Source organism: Paramormyrops kingsleyae, chromosome 1 (genome assembly GCF_048594095.1).
Source record: "Paramormyrops kingsleyae isolate MSU_618 chromosome 1, PKINGS_0.4, whole genome shotgun sequence".
NCBI lineage: Eukaryota > Metazoa > Chordata > Actinopteri > Osteoglossiformes > Mormyridae > Paramormyrops > Paramormyrops kingsleyae.
In genome coordinates, this window is record NC_132797.1 from 11,749,637 (window position 1) to 11,763,693 (window position 14,057).

At 49.2% G+C, this 14,057-nt stretch overlaps 1 protein-coding gene across 1 annotated transcript in view; it reads left to right on the plus strand.

The window, feature by feature from the left end:
- The first annotated feature begins 416 nt into the window (after positions 1–416).
- sox5 (SRY-box transcription factor 5) overlaps positions 417–14,057 on the plus strand; it is a 153,288-nt gene continuing 139,647 nt past the window's right edge. The window contains exons 1-2 of the mRNA XM_072709597.1: positions 417–701; positions 810–960. The gene's annotated coding sequence lies outside the window, so the exon portion shown is untranslated. The remainder of the gene's footprint in view (positions 702–809; positions 961–14,057) is intronic.

Genomic DNA, 14,057 nt, shown 5'->3' on the forward strand with positions numbered 1-14,057 from the left:
TCTGCGCGCACCCAGGACGGCAGTCCCGCCGGCAGACTGGACTGGGGTCCAGCGCTCACTTAGTTGTACAGTGGATCACGGCGGGACGGCGCCCGTGCAGTATAGGCGTGCAGAGCTGTGCACTGGGAAAGAAATGGGAATATCCCAGTGTTTACACTTGACCTTTGGGAAGCGCAGTGCCCGCTTATGCACCGTTAGAGTAACACCTGGGGGGGGGGGTTGCCTCCGGTGATGGGACTCTGATTAGCCGGTAGTTAAGAGCCATTGAAGAGCAGCTGAGGACAGCAGCGAATGCATAGTAATATCAGCTGTCAAACTTGACCGCCGCGGTCACTCAATTTAGACACACGCCCCCCCCCCCCCCTCCCCCCCAATTGTGCGATCTAGCCTGGTGTAACTCTGGACCCGAAAGGTCCTGTCAGAGTTTCCTTGTGACTTGTATTTACTGTAAAAGTGACTTGGGTAGTGACACATTATTTCGCTTTGACAGCTCCCGAGCCCGTTTCCTTCTGTGCCCCGTTACCTTTCGCCGTTAGCCTTTATTGAACCATACTGTGGCATTTCCAAGTGAGAGAGAGAGGAAAAGCGCAGAGTCCTTTGAACTGGGAGCATATGGCAGGTTCCAGGAAGGATACACTATAATTTCTGTATAGGAACCTTTATTACCAGTTAAATTAGTCCGAAGTGTCTTGAATGCTAAGGTAACTATTCTCGGCAGATGATTTTTTTGGATCGTTATTAAACCGAGTTTTCCTCCCCGTGTCCCTGTATCTTGTAATTTTTTTCTCTCCCGTTGTTTGCGTCTGAAGCCGCCTGATGACCAGCCCCGGGATTTCACCTCGTCCTTGAGAGCAACAGAAATCAACAGAAAAAAAATACCAACAGCAGACCTTTCCCCCCCTTCTGGTAGTTCCGATTAGGCTGTTTTCCAAATAAAACGAGAAGAGGCCGTCGGCGCTGGTAAGTGTCTCAAAACATCTGCAACTTTAAACGCCGGTTTTTGTCATTGTGTTTTTAGAGGATCGCGGAGGGAAGGCGAGAGTCGGGCTGCGGCGGAGCGTCTCGCTGCCGAGGCGGAGTGCCTCGGCTCGGCTGCTGTCCTTACCTACCGAGCGCCGAGTCCCAGTCAGCCCGTCGCTGCCGCCAGCAAATCCTGCCCTAAGATTTTCCGGCCGTAATTCCCGTGTGGGATTACGAGGCAGCCCGCCAATCATCGGGAACCGTCGCGCTTTCCCCCGCTGTCCGTGCATCGCCGTCAAGCGTCAGAAGTGAGGAAGCCGGAGGAGCTTTCGGCTTTTCTCCGAGCGGACCGGGGCGATAGTTAGGCTGGTGGTACCAATGCACACTGTCCAGCACATAACCTACGCCGCATATTTTTTTTAAAGTATGATAAATAACCCTGTCGATATTACAAATGATCGTGTCTATAGTATATCATATGATTTTAACAAATGTCATGCACTTTTTTGATCTTTACGGACATAAAGTTGAATGCCACATATAGGGCACTCTTTAATAAATGTGTGGTATACTTTATATATAGTGTAGTTGCATTGCCGGAGAGAACTAAAATGTAGTTGTTAGTGGGTTCACATTCTGCAGTTTTATTGAACTATTATTAATTACGAAGCTATGTCTGTTCTTGTGCATCTCATAATTAGTTCACGCTACAGTTATTTGAGTTAATTTATTAAGCCCTTTTCGTTTGCATGCATGCTGGAATACTAGCGACTCAGGTGCTTTGAAAGTTTTACTTGGGAACAGATAGAATATGCAGCTGGTGTAGCGGATGAAAGGAGCGCTGATCATTTTATCTCTTTTCTATGCACACTGCACGCTGTTGTTATCAACATAATGATTACGTGTGTACACTGACTTTTTGCATTGAACAAGCAAAAGTAGTGAGGGGTTTTGAAGGCAGCGGTCATCGCTGTCATGAAAACAGGGTTTTTGTGTTTATCCTGGCATCCACTTGTAAAATATCACTAACAGATCTTCAGAGGTTACATTTTTATCGGTTGGTGTGAGCCACATTTATACATTTCTTGAATAATATAGGCCTACTTTCCGTGTATTGTGAAAATCTATCCAGTCAGCCATAAAGTTCAGGGGAAAAAAACATTTTTAGTTGTTAATGCGTCCTGTGATAATGGTCATAATTGCTTAATTTAGCATAGAGCAGCTGCATCTCGATTTAGAGGTTATTCCCCATATTGAGCGCATTTGTGAAAACAACCCAGTTTTTTCGCAGTGTCAGACAGCAGGGTTTAAGTAGCTACACCGGGCAATCTGTTCCCACAATAAGACAGGGCACAATATCGTAGCAACTGTAATTGTTGCTATGTCAACGGTGTATTTTTGCGGGCTGACGTTTTGCGTGGCCATTATTTGCCTAAGCAGACGGCTGAAGAGCACACCGGGCCCGTGAAGCCCTCCTGCAGGTCCGGGCCTTGGAGCCGCCTCTCCGATCACGCGTCATACGCCTAGGATCGCGTGCCGGTGCCTGCTCCTCGGTCTTGATGTTTAGGACGTCTCTGTCCGGTCCGCGGTTTCCTTTCGTTTCAGAGGCAGTGCCGTGTGCTTCTCCTGCATTCAGGGGACAATAAGTTGCATGAGATCTATCTGATTCCTCTGTTGTGGGGTGTTCCAGTTCACAAACAATCAGATAAGGACATGTATGGTCCTTTCTGAACCAGGAGCTTTAGGAGTTTCTCTGGGATTTTTGTTTTTAACTGCACTCAGTGCATGTAATGTTGCTTCTGAGAAACACATCAAGCAGTTCTCCTGCATGTCTTGTGCTGTCAGTTGCTCCACCGGTTTGTTCTGCCAAGTGGAACGCCGTGATCATGGTCTTTTATCTCGTTGCAGAATCAGGGATTGGTTTCCGACTCTGTAGAGACAGGCAGGGAAACACAAACACTCTCGCAAGTAAACACAAATGCACGCTAACTGTGTTTTCAGTAGTTTTCTCCCAATTGCCATTACCTGTCACTCCAACAAATCCTAGGGCTAATTCACCCCCTTATTACGATGTAGTTATTAAGTCGTTCTGGGTGGAATGTTCTCGATCCCAAACTGTTAGGGAATACCGGGGAATAGTGGCGTGGAAAAAAAAGGCCAGGAGGAAGTTGCGGAGTTCAAGTGCCGTTTGAGAGCTATGATGTCTGTCGCTGCTGCTGCTTTTGCCCTGGGGGCTATTAAACCGGTTGTTGATCTCAGGGCAGGGACCCATAAACAGAATTCCCTAACGTGCGGCGGCTTGCGGGACCGTACTTTTGCTTTCAGCGGTCACCGTGCCGCGAGCCATTCAAGAGGCTTAGCGCTAAACCCACCCTTCCCTCGCGAGCGAGCGGGAAACGCTTCGTGAACTTGGACCACGCTAAATGATATTTGCCAAGACGTCGGAATTGTAAGGATAATGGGCTTAAGAGGCCTGTCCTAACATCTTAATGGAGCAAAACCAGGCAGGGAGACAAACCTAAACAGGCAGGAACAAAAATATCTTCTTATGGGCCCAGGTCTGGAATTTGTAAACACATGCAAAGGGGGAAAAAAACAAAAATAATTAATGAAACCCCCATGCAATTTTATTGAACCTATGGGGGGAAACACACCCCAATTTGGCTTCAACCTAATATGATTCTACATGGAAGCAAGAAACTGGGGCAAAGGAATCATAATGGCGAAATAAAAGCTGTTAGAAACTTTCCGTTGTAGGTGTTTCTGCATTGATGCTACGAGGCAGGCATAGCTGTCTTCTAGCAGAGCTATATGCTAAGCAGTTGACCCGGGCTTTTCTCCTGGCCAGAATAGGCCAGTTTATACACATATACATTTATTTTATTTAGCAGAGACTTTAGTCTAAAGGGACATACAAAGTGTTGCAAAATGCACATTACAAACATATGGCTGTCAAGGACTTGACTAGGCATAAGTGCAACTAGGCTGAGCTTCCGATGAACGCCCAGGTACAAGTGTATGCTGTACTGGATCAAGTGCTGTGCAGCACCGTGCAAATAAAGCAAGAACCTAATAAGACAATTCGTTGATGAGAATGCAAGTTTAAGAACATTCAGAGAACACAGAGAGCCATCAGGCTAGTAGAGGAATTTCTGCTTGCGTTTATGTTCTTGCTTAATTCCTCCTTGGGGATGAATGTAGTTTTTATAAACAGCACCTCAAGTTTAGCCTGTGTGAGCTTCAGTAGCTGTGTGGATTAGCACATCTGAGCCTTGAGGTGAACTTGTGTTCAGTTCTGTATCTCTGCGTAGCCGTGGCGTGTGGGCGCGTGATCTCCACGGACCTTGCTGTCTCCAGTCATGAGCCTTAATTCTCGCTCTCACCCGAGAGGCCGCACTTGAAGTGGATGATCAGAGCCACGCTAGCGATTCTTAACGGTGGGAATGTGAGATGAGCTCAGGCTATGGGCAGAGCTTGAAGCTAATGCAGTTTGGCGTTATGGGCGGCTAGTGCGGTGACTTGAAGGAGAATGTGGCCCCGGCGACTCCAGGTTCGAGCACCGTGCTGCGCTGCCCCTGTGAATGGCACTTGGCGTGAATTTCTTAAACAGCCATCAGCGCGAGTGCATTAAAAAGTGGAATTATGGGCCGTGCGAGTCGTTTTGTGTGAAACTGCCTGCTAAGTGACTTGTGCTACAAGCATCCAGCTACCTTACAGAGAACTCCGCACTGTATACACAGGCCTTATTTATAAATGCGACCTCTCTATTGCGGCCGCCGTAGATCTTATACGCAGAGTGTTTATAAACGTAAGTATGTCCTATAAAAACAGTGTTTATAAACTGAAACCCACTTAGCCTGCTTATGCTGTATATACACTCCCAGTATTCATACATTTTACATTGTCTCTCGTTTATATTCCGGAATGTTCCATACGAACAGCATTTACAAACGAAGACTTGTCCTGTGTCCCACACTCGTGTTAATAAATAATGTGGGCAGACTTAGTTATTACACTGTATTTGATGCAGCGTTACTTTCCAAAACAAAAAAATAAAATAAAAAAACGACGGCTGTAGTAATCACTTTGCTGCTGAACATTTTCACCTTCATAGAGCTTCTGTTGTAGGCCGACTGGTAGACTAATCAGGGTGCATGTGTGCGTGCATGCAACAGTCACACACAGTACTGATTAATATTAAATCTTGAATCTATTTATTAAGCAGCTGTCTTTCTCTGGGCCGTCTCGCATCTGTGTCACTCGTTCGCGCGGCTGTTTTTTGCGTGCCTGTTGGATTTAGCTGCCCAGCTCGCCGATCCTGCATGGTGAAGTGTGGGGAGGTGAAGGTGCTTGTCTGAAAAACGTCATGTTCGCGGTATTATGTATGTTATTCAGCGCTAAGCTGATGCATTTTTCCTACGTGACTGCCATAGCTTATAGCCCGCGTCTGTTACGTGGTAGCTGGGCAATGGGGGACCTGACGGTAGCAACCGGTCTGTATATCAGCACAGTTAATCTGTTGAAAGTTGAATGCGAATCAACTGGATCTATTTTTTGAGCAGTAGACTACCTGCTGTCTGCTTCATTAGGTGGTTCTGGGCCTTTAAACTGTGTGACAGGTGTCTAAATGGCCACTCCCACTGTCACATGTTTGGCAAAACCACCACAGTCCACGTTCACCACGATTCAAGCCCGCGGTGCTGAGGTCTGTTACAATGTTGAAACTTCTACCTGTGAAGGCCGTGTTGTGCCTTCGTGCGATAGGCCAGCGTGGGGGGTGGGGGTAGGTCCTCCTTCGCTCCTCTTGCCACAGAAAGAGAGTGATGCTCCTGTCAGAGTTTGAGTGGCTTGTCAGAATTGTTAAATGGTTCTTACAAACGAAATGGGGAATGACACAACTGAGTGGGGGTCTGAGGTCATAATTAACCAATGAATGCTGGCAAACCAAATAAAAAGTGAGGTGGATTCTGGGTAATATATGAAAATGTACAATATGAAAATCGTAAACTTGTGGGTGATGATTGCATAGCCAGATCTCCTGTCCCACTCGTTTGAACTCTTCATACAGCTCTTCATAAAGTGACTTCAAACGCCTCCTATTCTGACATGTGATCATCCATCACACGTTTTAATAAGACAAATGTCTCTTACTAAGTATGACTTAATTGACACAAACAAGGTCTGTATTAGTCAGATATCCAACCTTCTTTAACCCCCAACCCAGTACAGAGTCTCAGTAAGCTGAGGGTCTACCTTGAAGCAGGGGATGCCCTGGAAGGGATGTCTATCTACCTCCTGGTACGTATGTCCAGGTATATGCCCAAATGTGCAGTGATAAGAACATAAGAAATCTACGAATGAGAGGCCCATCAAGCTCGTTCCGGGAGAATTTAACGAATAGCTCAGACTTGTTAAAATCTTATCTAGCTCTGATTTAAAGGAACCCAGGGTTTTAGCTTCCGCTACACTAGCAGGAAGACTATTCCATACTCTAACTACACGCTGTGTAAAGAAGTATTTCCTCAAATTTGTTTTTAAATGTTCTCCCGCTAATTTCCACTTATGGCCACAAGTTCTAGCATTTAAACTAATATTGAAATAGTCATTTGGCTGAACAGCATCCAGACCTGTTAGAATGTTATATACCTGGATCATGTCCCCCCTTAGTCTCCTTTGTGTGAGGCTGAACAGATTGAGCTCAGCTAACCTCTCCTCATAAGACATTCCCCTAAGACCAGGAATCATTCTCATAGCCCTACGTTGCATCCTTTTCCAAGGCAGCAATGTCCTTCTTAACGTATGGTGACCAAACCTGCACACAACATTCTAGGTGGGGTCTTTCCAAGGACACCAGCTGCTGATGGAAAGGAACTGCACTTCATTGAATGTCGCTGGTCCGGAACCAGCGGGAGGTTCGCTGTTGTACTTTAGGATTAGAACCTTAGTTGTGTACAATATTTAAGAGATGATGTATCTGGAAGTTTCTGCTGAGTAACAGAGTGGAATCCGACAGCCCTAAGAACGTCCAGCTGACGGCCTCTGTGGCAGATGAAGAGCAGCTGGAGTTAAACAGTAACTGGAATCGGCAAACAAGGAGCATGTGGGGAGGAATCCGCTCCAGCCGTTTGATCGGTCAACGAGCAAAGTACACCTGGCGGAGTGGCCCTACTGCGGCGGGCGTGTGTGCAAGAGAGCGGGGGGGTCCGGCACCCAGGAGTGCCCCCGCGTCTCCGATTTGTTTCATTTAGAAAACGGGTGCGTTCTTCCTGACCTCTTCTTTTCATCGCCCTCCTCATTGCATATTTTACTTCCTTTCTTGCCTTATATCACTAATTGGTGGCTATGTTAGTCCGGCTCCGATTGTCTTTGATCAGCTCAGATCATTACATTTACCTCATTAATCCGCTCAATGTGCTGTTTTTTTCCCCTCTAAATTTTAAAGGTTCACATAAAAGTTGTATTAATAATACATCTTACAAAAAGAAGAGAGGGCAACATTTCCTCCTGTGATCTGTCTCTTCCGTCCGTTTCGGAGGGCAGGAGCTTGTTCCGGGCGCCTGGGATGCTGATCATGTGATCAGAGGCTGCCAATCAGCAGAGAGAGAGAGCAGAAATGGTGGCCCAGTTCACTCGGGAGTGCTGGAGCCGGGCTGGGAACCTACAGTTCCCTGGGATGGGTGGGTGGGGGGGGGAGAACAGGGGCTGTGAGTGACATGGGAAACGTGCAGATCTGCATCTGATTACATTTGTGGGTCATTTGGATCTGGGTTGTATAGGAGCACCTGTCGGCCCACAGCAGTGAGTGGCCCTGGGCAGAATTTGTCTGGCTCCGCCCTTTTCTCGTGGCACTCCTTGGCATCACAGTCTGGCCCCACCCCTTTCCCTTGGTGCCCCTCTCCAACACATTGTGGCCCTGCCCCCTGTCTAATGAATTTCTGTCCTGTCACCATCTGGCTCCTCCCCATTTTCCTTGGAGGCCCTTCCTGTCACCGTCTGGCTCCTCCCCATTTTCCTTGGAGGCCCTTCTTGTCACCATCTGGCTCCTCCCCATTTTCCTTGGAGGCCCTTCCTGTCACCGTCTGGCTCCTCCCCATTTTCCTTGGAGGCCCTTCCTGTCACCGTCTGGCTCCTCCCCATTTTCCTTGGAGGCCCTTCCTGTCACCATTTGGCTCCTCCCCATTTTCCTTGGAGGCCCTTCCTGTCACCTTGCGGCTCCTCCCCATTTTCCTTAGAGGCCCTTCCTGTCACCGTTTGGCTCCTCCCCATTTTCCTTGGAGGCCCTTCCTGTCACCGTCTGATCCTCCCCGTTTTACTTGACATTCCTTCCCAGCACAGTTTAGCTCTACGTTCTCCTTGTGTACTGCTACAACTATGTTTTGCCCCCCTCCTCCTTAATGACACACACATGTGCACCATGCTCATTCTAGAAGAGACAGCTTGGCATTCTGGACCTCGAACCTGATTCCCACCCCACTCCTGCTGCTTTGGCCTGTTAGCCCATCCCTGTGCTGTTTTGTGTATCTGGGGGTGGCAAATAACCACCATCCCCATTGTCACAAGGCATTCATTGCCCCCCCCCCCCCATTCTCCACAAGTCCGCTCAGAGAGACGTCTACAATCTATTGAACAGATTGCTTTGCAGATCATTTTGTCTCTAGACCTGAGAATCCCACCATAATGTGTATCTGTCTCATATTGTGATTCCTATCTGAATGGACTCAGACAGATCGTATTATTATCATATAAATAACTGAACATCTGTATTCAGTGGCCTGGAGCTCGGAGCTGCACCGCGCATTGTAGGCGCGCTCTCGAATTTGTTTTTAGTGCCTTTGTAATGGTGTTGTGTCGATTATCGCTGTGCCGGAGACAAAGGGAAGTCAATCTTGTTGTCAGTGTTGTTCCCGAGGAATTGTGCAGTTAATTCGCGTCGCATGTAAGTGCGGCTGTCTATTTTTATTTATTTATTTTTTTTATGTTCATGGGAGCGCAGTGGTTTGTATGCTACAGCTCTCCGTCTTCATCTCGCTTTGCCTTGTGTTCCCTTGTGTATGATGACGCATGGTGAACAGGGCCTGTTGGGGGGGGGGGGGGGTGGCACGTAATGCAAGACTCTTTCTGTGTCCTTTTATATGTTAAAGCAATTTAGGTGAATGGGGTAGATACCCGGGAAAGTTGGTGTGTTAAATCAAAAAAGCAGACTCTGCTGTTTTACCTTTAGGTCCGATTCGACATAGCTGGAAATTGCATGTTGAACTTTTTTAGCTTCACCCCTGGGTGTTGATCGGGACTTTCTCCAGCAATGAATGGCTCGGGTAGTAAGCCACATTCTCTTGATGGGCCAGTAGAGGGAGTAGTGGTTAAATGCACTGCCAGACCTTTGCCCAAGGAGCTGAATCTCTCCAGTGACATGTACAGCTTTTGTTAATGTGGAGATCAGGTGTGGATGAAGGAATCTCCCATGCAGGGTGATGTTATAATGAAATTGCGCTTGGAGTGGATTTGCTCTCCTGAGACCTGAATGTGTGACCTGTAGGTCATTGTCAAAAGCCAAACCCACGTAGTGAAGTCTGGTCATTCTTGGGTGTGGAAGATTGTGGCATCTCCTGAGCCAGTAGACAGGATCCGTCTCTCAATCCCACCAGGCCACACTTTCCGTCTACTTTTCCCTACCGGTCGTTGGGAAAAGGGGCAGCTGGTGATGATTTCCATCCCGCTGTGTCCCAGCACGATGCCTGGGGCTCTTGAGAACATCTGTGATCAATGCATTTGCTGCATCCCCATGCGAGCTCACAGGAGCTGCGTCCACTGCGCTGTTCTGCATGTAGCCGCATGCTGATTGGCAGGACGAGTCATCGTTTTGTGTTATAATAAATAACTTTTAAAGTGATGCTGCTAATCTGGGCAAATTCTATGGCTTTATATTTGAGGGGCAGGAAATTCGCAGACGCCTGATGATCGCTCCCCACCTGCAATATTCCTACTCAGGTCTTCATCTTTAAGTTGCTCATCTACCACTAGAAATATCCTTGCTTCTTTTTCACCGTTGAGTCATTACCCAGAATTGTCCCAGAATCACCCCCCCCCCCCCCCCCCCCCCCCCCCAGTCCCAGCCCCCACCCTGTGTGAGTGAGAAGAGGGAGCCTACAGCTTCCAGCCCCCACACCAGGTTACTATAGGCTCCTTTACACACCCGTCTGTAGTCAGAATCTTTCTGAAACGACGGGGAGGTCTACTCCCTGCTTCGATGAACTTCCGGCTGTTCCCGTCCCGCGCGTGTTTCCCGAACACGTTCCAGCATATTCCAGGTGTTAGTGTTTTAATTTAAATTTTTTTTTAATAGGACAAAAACTTCCGTTTCCGTGCATCAGATCTCAGGTTGTACTTTGCTGGCGATTCGCGCATCTTTGCCGAAAAGGAACGGCACGGGGTCTCGTACCACCGGTCCGCTGTTCACACGTGTGTCGCCAGGGTCTGCCCCTCCCCCCCTGTGTGTCACTGCGTTTACCCGCTGCCCTGCTCCCTCTCACTCTCTCACTCTCTCTCTCCGTGGCCCACCAGCCTCCCTCTGATCTTCACTGTGCGAGTTTTCACTTTCAACATCTTCCCTTTCTTATGTAAAAGACCCAATTAGAGTTGTGTCTGTTTGTTTAAAACAAAATGGCTTTTAATTAGTCTGATCAAAACCGCCCGTCTGCAGGCCCCGGGATGCACTTTGTAGTCCACTCTAGATTGCAGATGGTTTTGATGCTGCTTGATAGGACAGGAAGACAATCTGATGGGTTTTAATGAATCTGCGTGCCCGGCCTGCCTTGCCATCTCCATTTCTTTTGTTGTATTGTTACTGTCCCCCCCAAATAAAAACATCCCCTCTTGTTAACACGCCCCCCCCGCCCCTCCCTTAGCTTCCCGTCCGGTGGCACGGTGTCTGACTTGCAGTTGTTTCCGGATGCTGTCCCTTTAAGGCCTTGGAAGGCCTTGGGTGTGTGTGTGTGGGAGGGGGGTGTTAGGGGGGCTTGTGAGTAGTGCTGAATGGAGAGCAACTCCCCGCTTTTGAACTCTAAACCTGAAATTAAGGATTGCACTCTGGTGTCCTGAATCCAAACCGTAGCTGCTGAGCTTATAGCTGGTCTTAAGGTGTTTTTTTATTAATCTCTTCTGAGCAGAGGAGTGTGTGGGGTTTTGTGTGTGTGTGTGTGTGTGTGTGTGGATTAGGTTTATATTACTTTGTGTTTTTTGACGTTGTGGGGACCATTTTTCAGGTCCCCACAAAGATCTGTGAATGCCATTTGAAAAAGTCTCGTATTTTGTTTGGTTACTTATGGGTAAGCTTAGGGCTGGGTAGGGGTTAAGTTTGTCATGTTGGGAGTTTTCCCGATAGAAATGAATGGAGAGTCCGCACAAGGATATAATTACAAACCTGTGTGTGTGTGTGTGTGTGTGTGTGTGTGTGTCGGTGTATTTACATATTCGGCAGAGAAAATTTTCTTATTTTAATTAAGTTGTCTGGTGTAGACTTTTGATTTATGTTTATATCTACAGTTTGGGTTTTGCTCACGTAGCTGTGTACTTTTCTGGAACCTGTTTGAAGTCGGTCATGTTTTAAACAGTGAGCTACCTGCTGTGTGTGTGTGTGTGTGTGTGTGTGTGTGTGTGTGTTTTCACACTTAGCCTGCTTTAGCGTGTGTTGCTGCTGGGCCTGGTGATACTGTTCGATCTGCGACCTGCCAGTTTGCAGATCTCCAGGACCCAGCAGTGGGTGCTGAGTGACACTGTCAGGATTGACGATCGGTAGCCAGGGCGGCGGTGCTCTGGTCTGGACCCCTGCATAGCTGCCCCGGTCATGCCTGTGCCGCTCGCGTGCTGATATACTCCTGACCCTAACCCTGCAGCGTTAATTAGTGCTGGGCCTGCTCGTGCAGCTAGCATCAATTACTCAAGTGAGAAATGCAGTTTTTTAAGGGTGGGGTGGGAGGGGGGTAAAGCGTGTTGGGTCGAAAGGGATGCCCCTGTCCCTGGCCCCCATTGAAGCCCACATGCATACTGATGCCCCTGCCTGCTTTATAACTCACTAGGTGCGACTGCAAGTTCCCGGTGTCCTACTTTAATCCCTCATGCATTACCTGCAGGCCTGTAGGCTGACCCTGCTCTGTAAGCAGCTTACTTAATAGGCTTTGTTTTCCATAAACACGCTGATGAATGGAAACCGGGAGGGGGGGGGGGACTGATAAAACAGAGAGGGAGAGGAGGTGCAAACAGCCGACGATCTATCTCACCACCCCCCCCCCCCCCCCCCCCCCCCCCCTCCCTGCCCAGCCCCCGAGTGTAAGTGTGCCAAAGCGACCCCCGGGAACGTTGGGTAGGTTCCGCGCTGCCGTGGCGACGACCTGAGCGTTCGCACGAGCAGCACTTAGTGTCGACCTCCTGTCCGCCTTCATTTCCATGTAATTTGATTTAGTCTGAAATGTCGCTTCCATTCCATTGATTAAGCTTCACCACTGCCATGGCGACAAGCTCCGGAGGTTAAAGGGATGGGGCCCGGGGGCTGTCGCCACGGCAGCGTCGTGATATCGATACAGACGGCAGCAGCCTTTTCACTCCCAGGCCCTGGTGACACCTAGAACCCACCTCCGGACCGTTCGTCTGGAGGCGGAGACACGGATTGGGGTTTGAACCACCTGATCTGGGTGAGGGGGGTGATGACAAGATGCCGTAAAGTTGCAGGACGCAGTAGGGCGAGTTGGCGGTGCGTCTGCCTGCTGCTCAGATCCCTCACACTGACAGAATAGGACCATATTGACTTATCTACTTGCAGGATGTTTGGGCCCCTCAGCTTAATGTACGATGTGCTGCAAGCCGGCAGGCTTTAGCATTTTATTATCACCCTACAAAGGCCAGCCTGCCCTATATATTGTTCACTCAGCTGTAACGAGTGTAAGGAGTCACACGCCCAGGTCTTTAGCTCATTTATGCCTCTCCGCTTTTTTCGGCGAGTCGGCCTTGAGCCCCGGCCGGCCTTGAAAATGCTGGTGTAGGTGGGGGGGGGGGGAGGGTGATAAGACCCGTGATTGGCAGACATCGGTCATCTTCTAATGGGCGGGGATGGGGGAAAGCAGGGAAGGAAGCTACGTGTGTACTCTGATGACTGACAAGGGGGCGTGGCTTGTTGATGCCCCACCCATGGAGAGACATAAGACCAGTCTAATGTCCCCCCTGTGTGTGGGGCAGCCACAGGCCACACCCCCTTTGCCCAGCCTCCTCTTGTTTTGCAATCCAGTGGGGCAGCTTAGCTGAAGGGCCGTTGTGCCTTTAAGTGAACAGAGTCGGGTGTTTAATTTGCTTACTTGCCTGTCCGTTCTAATATCCGTCCTGCTAAAGAGGCAGCGTAATGAGACCTGACAGCGACAGTGGCCTAACGTGCTGTCGCCGGGCCCCAAGGGGTGGGGGGGGGGCACCACTGCAGCCCCCCTCCCCCCCTTCCACTCAGGGCACAAGGCAGGCCGCCGGATCTGGGGCAGCCCAACTCACGCCTACACACACGCACACACAGTCTTACACGCCTTTACACTTGGACGCTGGCTTCTGGCCCTGGTGGGACACCCTGGAGAATGAGGCCAGCTTCCTCTGGGGCTCTCGGGAGGGGGGGGCTGGTTTTGGTACTCGACAGCAGCCTGACACTCGCACCTTTCTCAGCTGCTGGCAGGTGACAGAGGAACGAGATCCTCTGCGTGCTTGACAGGCTCCTGCTCACGTATCCCGCTCCGAACGCGCCGTGTCACTCTGCTCGCAGTCAAGCTGTCTTCCCACGAACGATGGCCGCGTTTTGTTCGGGGGGGGGGAGCGATTTGATTTATCTAATACCTCCAGGCCGCGGGGAAAACGGGGGAAGAGGAAAGGGATGGTGGCACTGGCTGCCACGGCTAATTACGGACGGGCGCTCTGAGCACTTGTTTGAAAACAGTGTTCACAGACATGCTTTGCTAATAATTAGTTACTCAGCAGATAGAAATATCCATTATCAAGACTGACATCTTCTCCCTCCCCCAGTGAGCGTGAGTGAGCGTGAACATGCTTCTGCGTGAGCCTGAAGATACGCG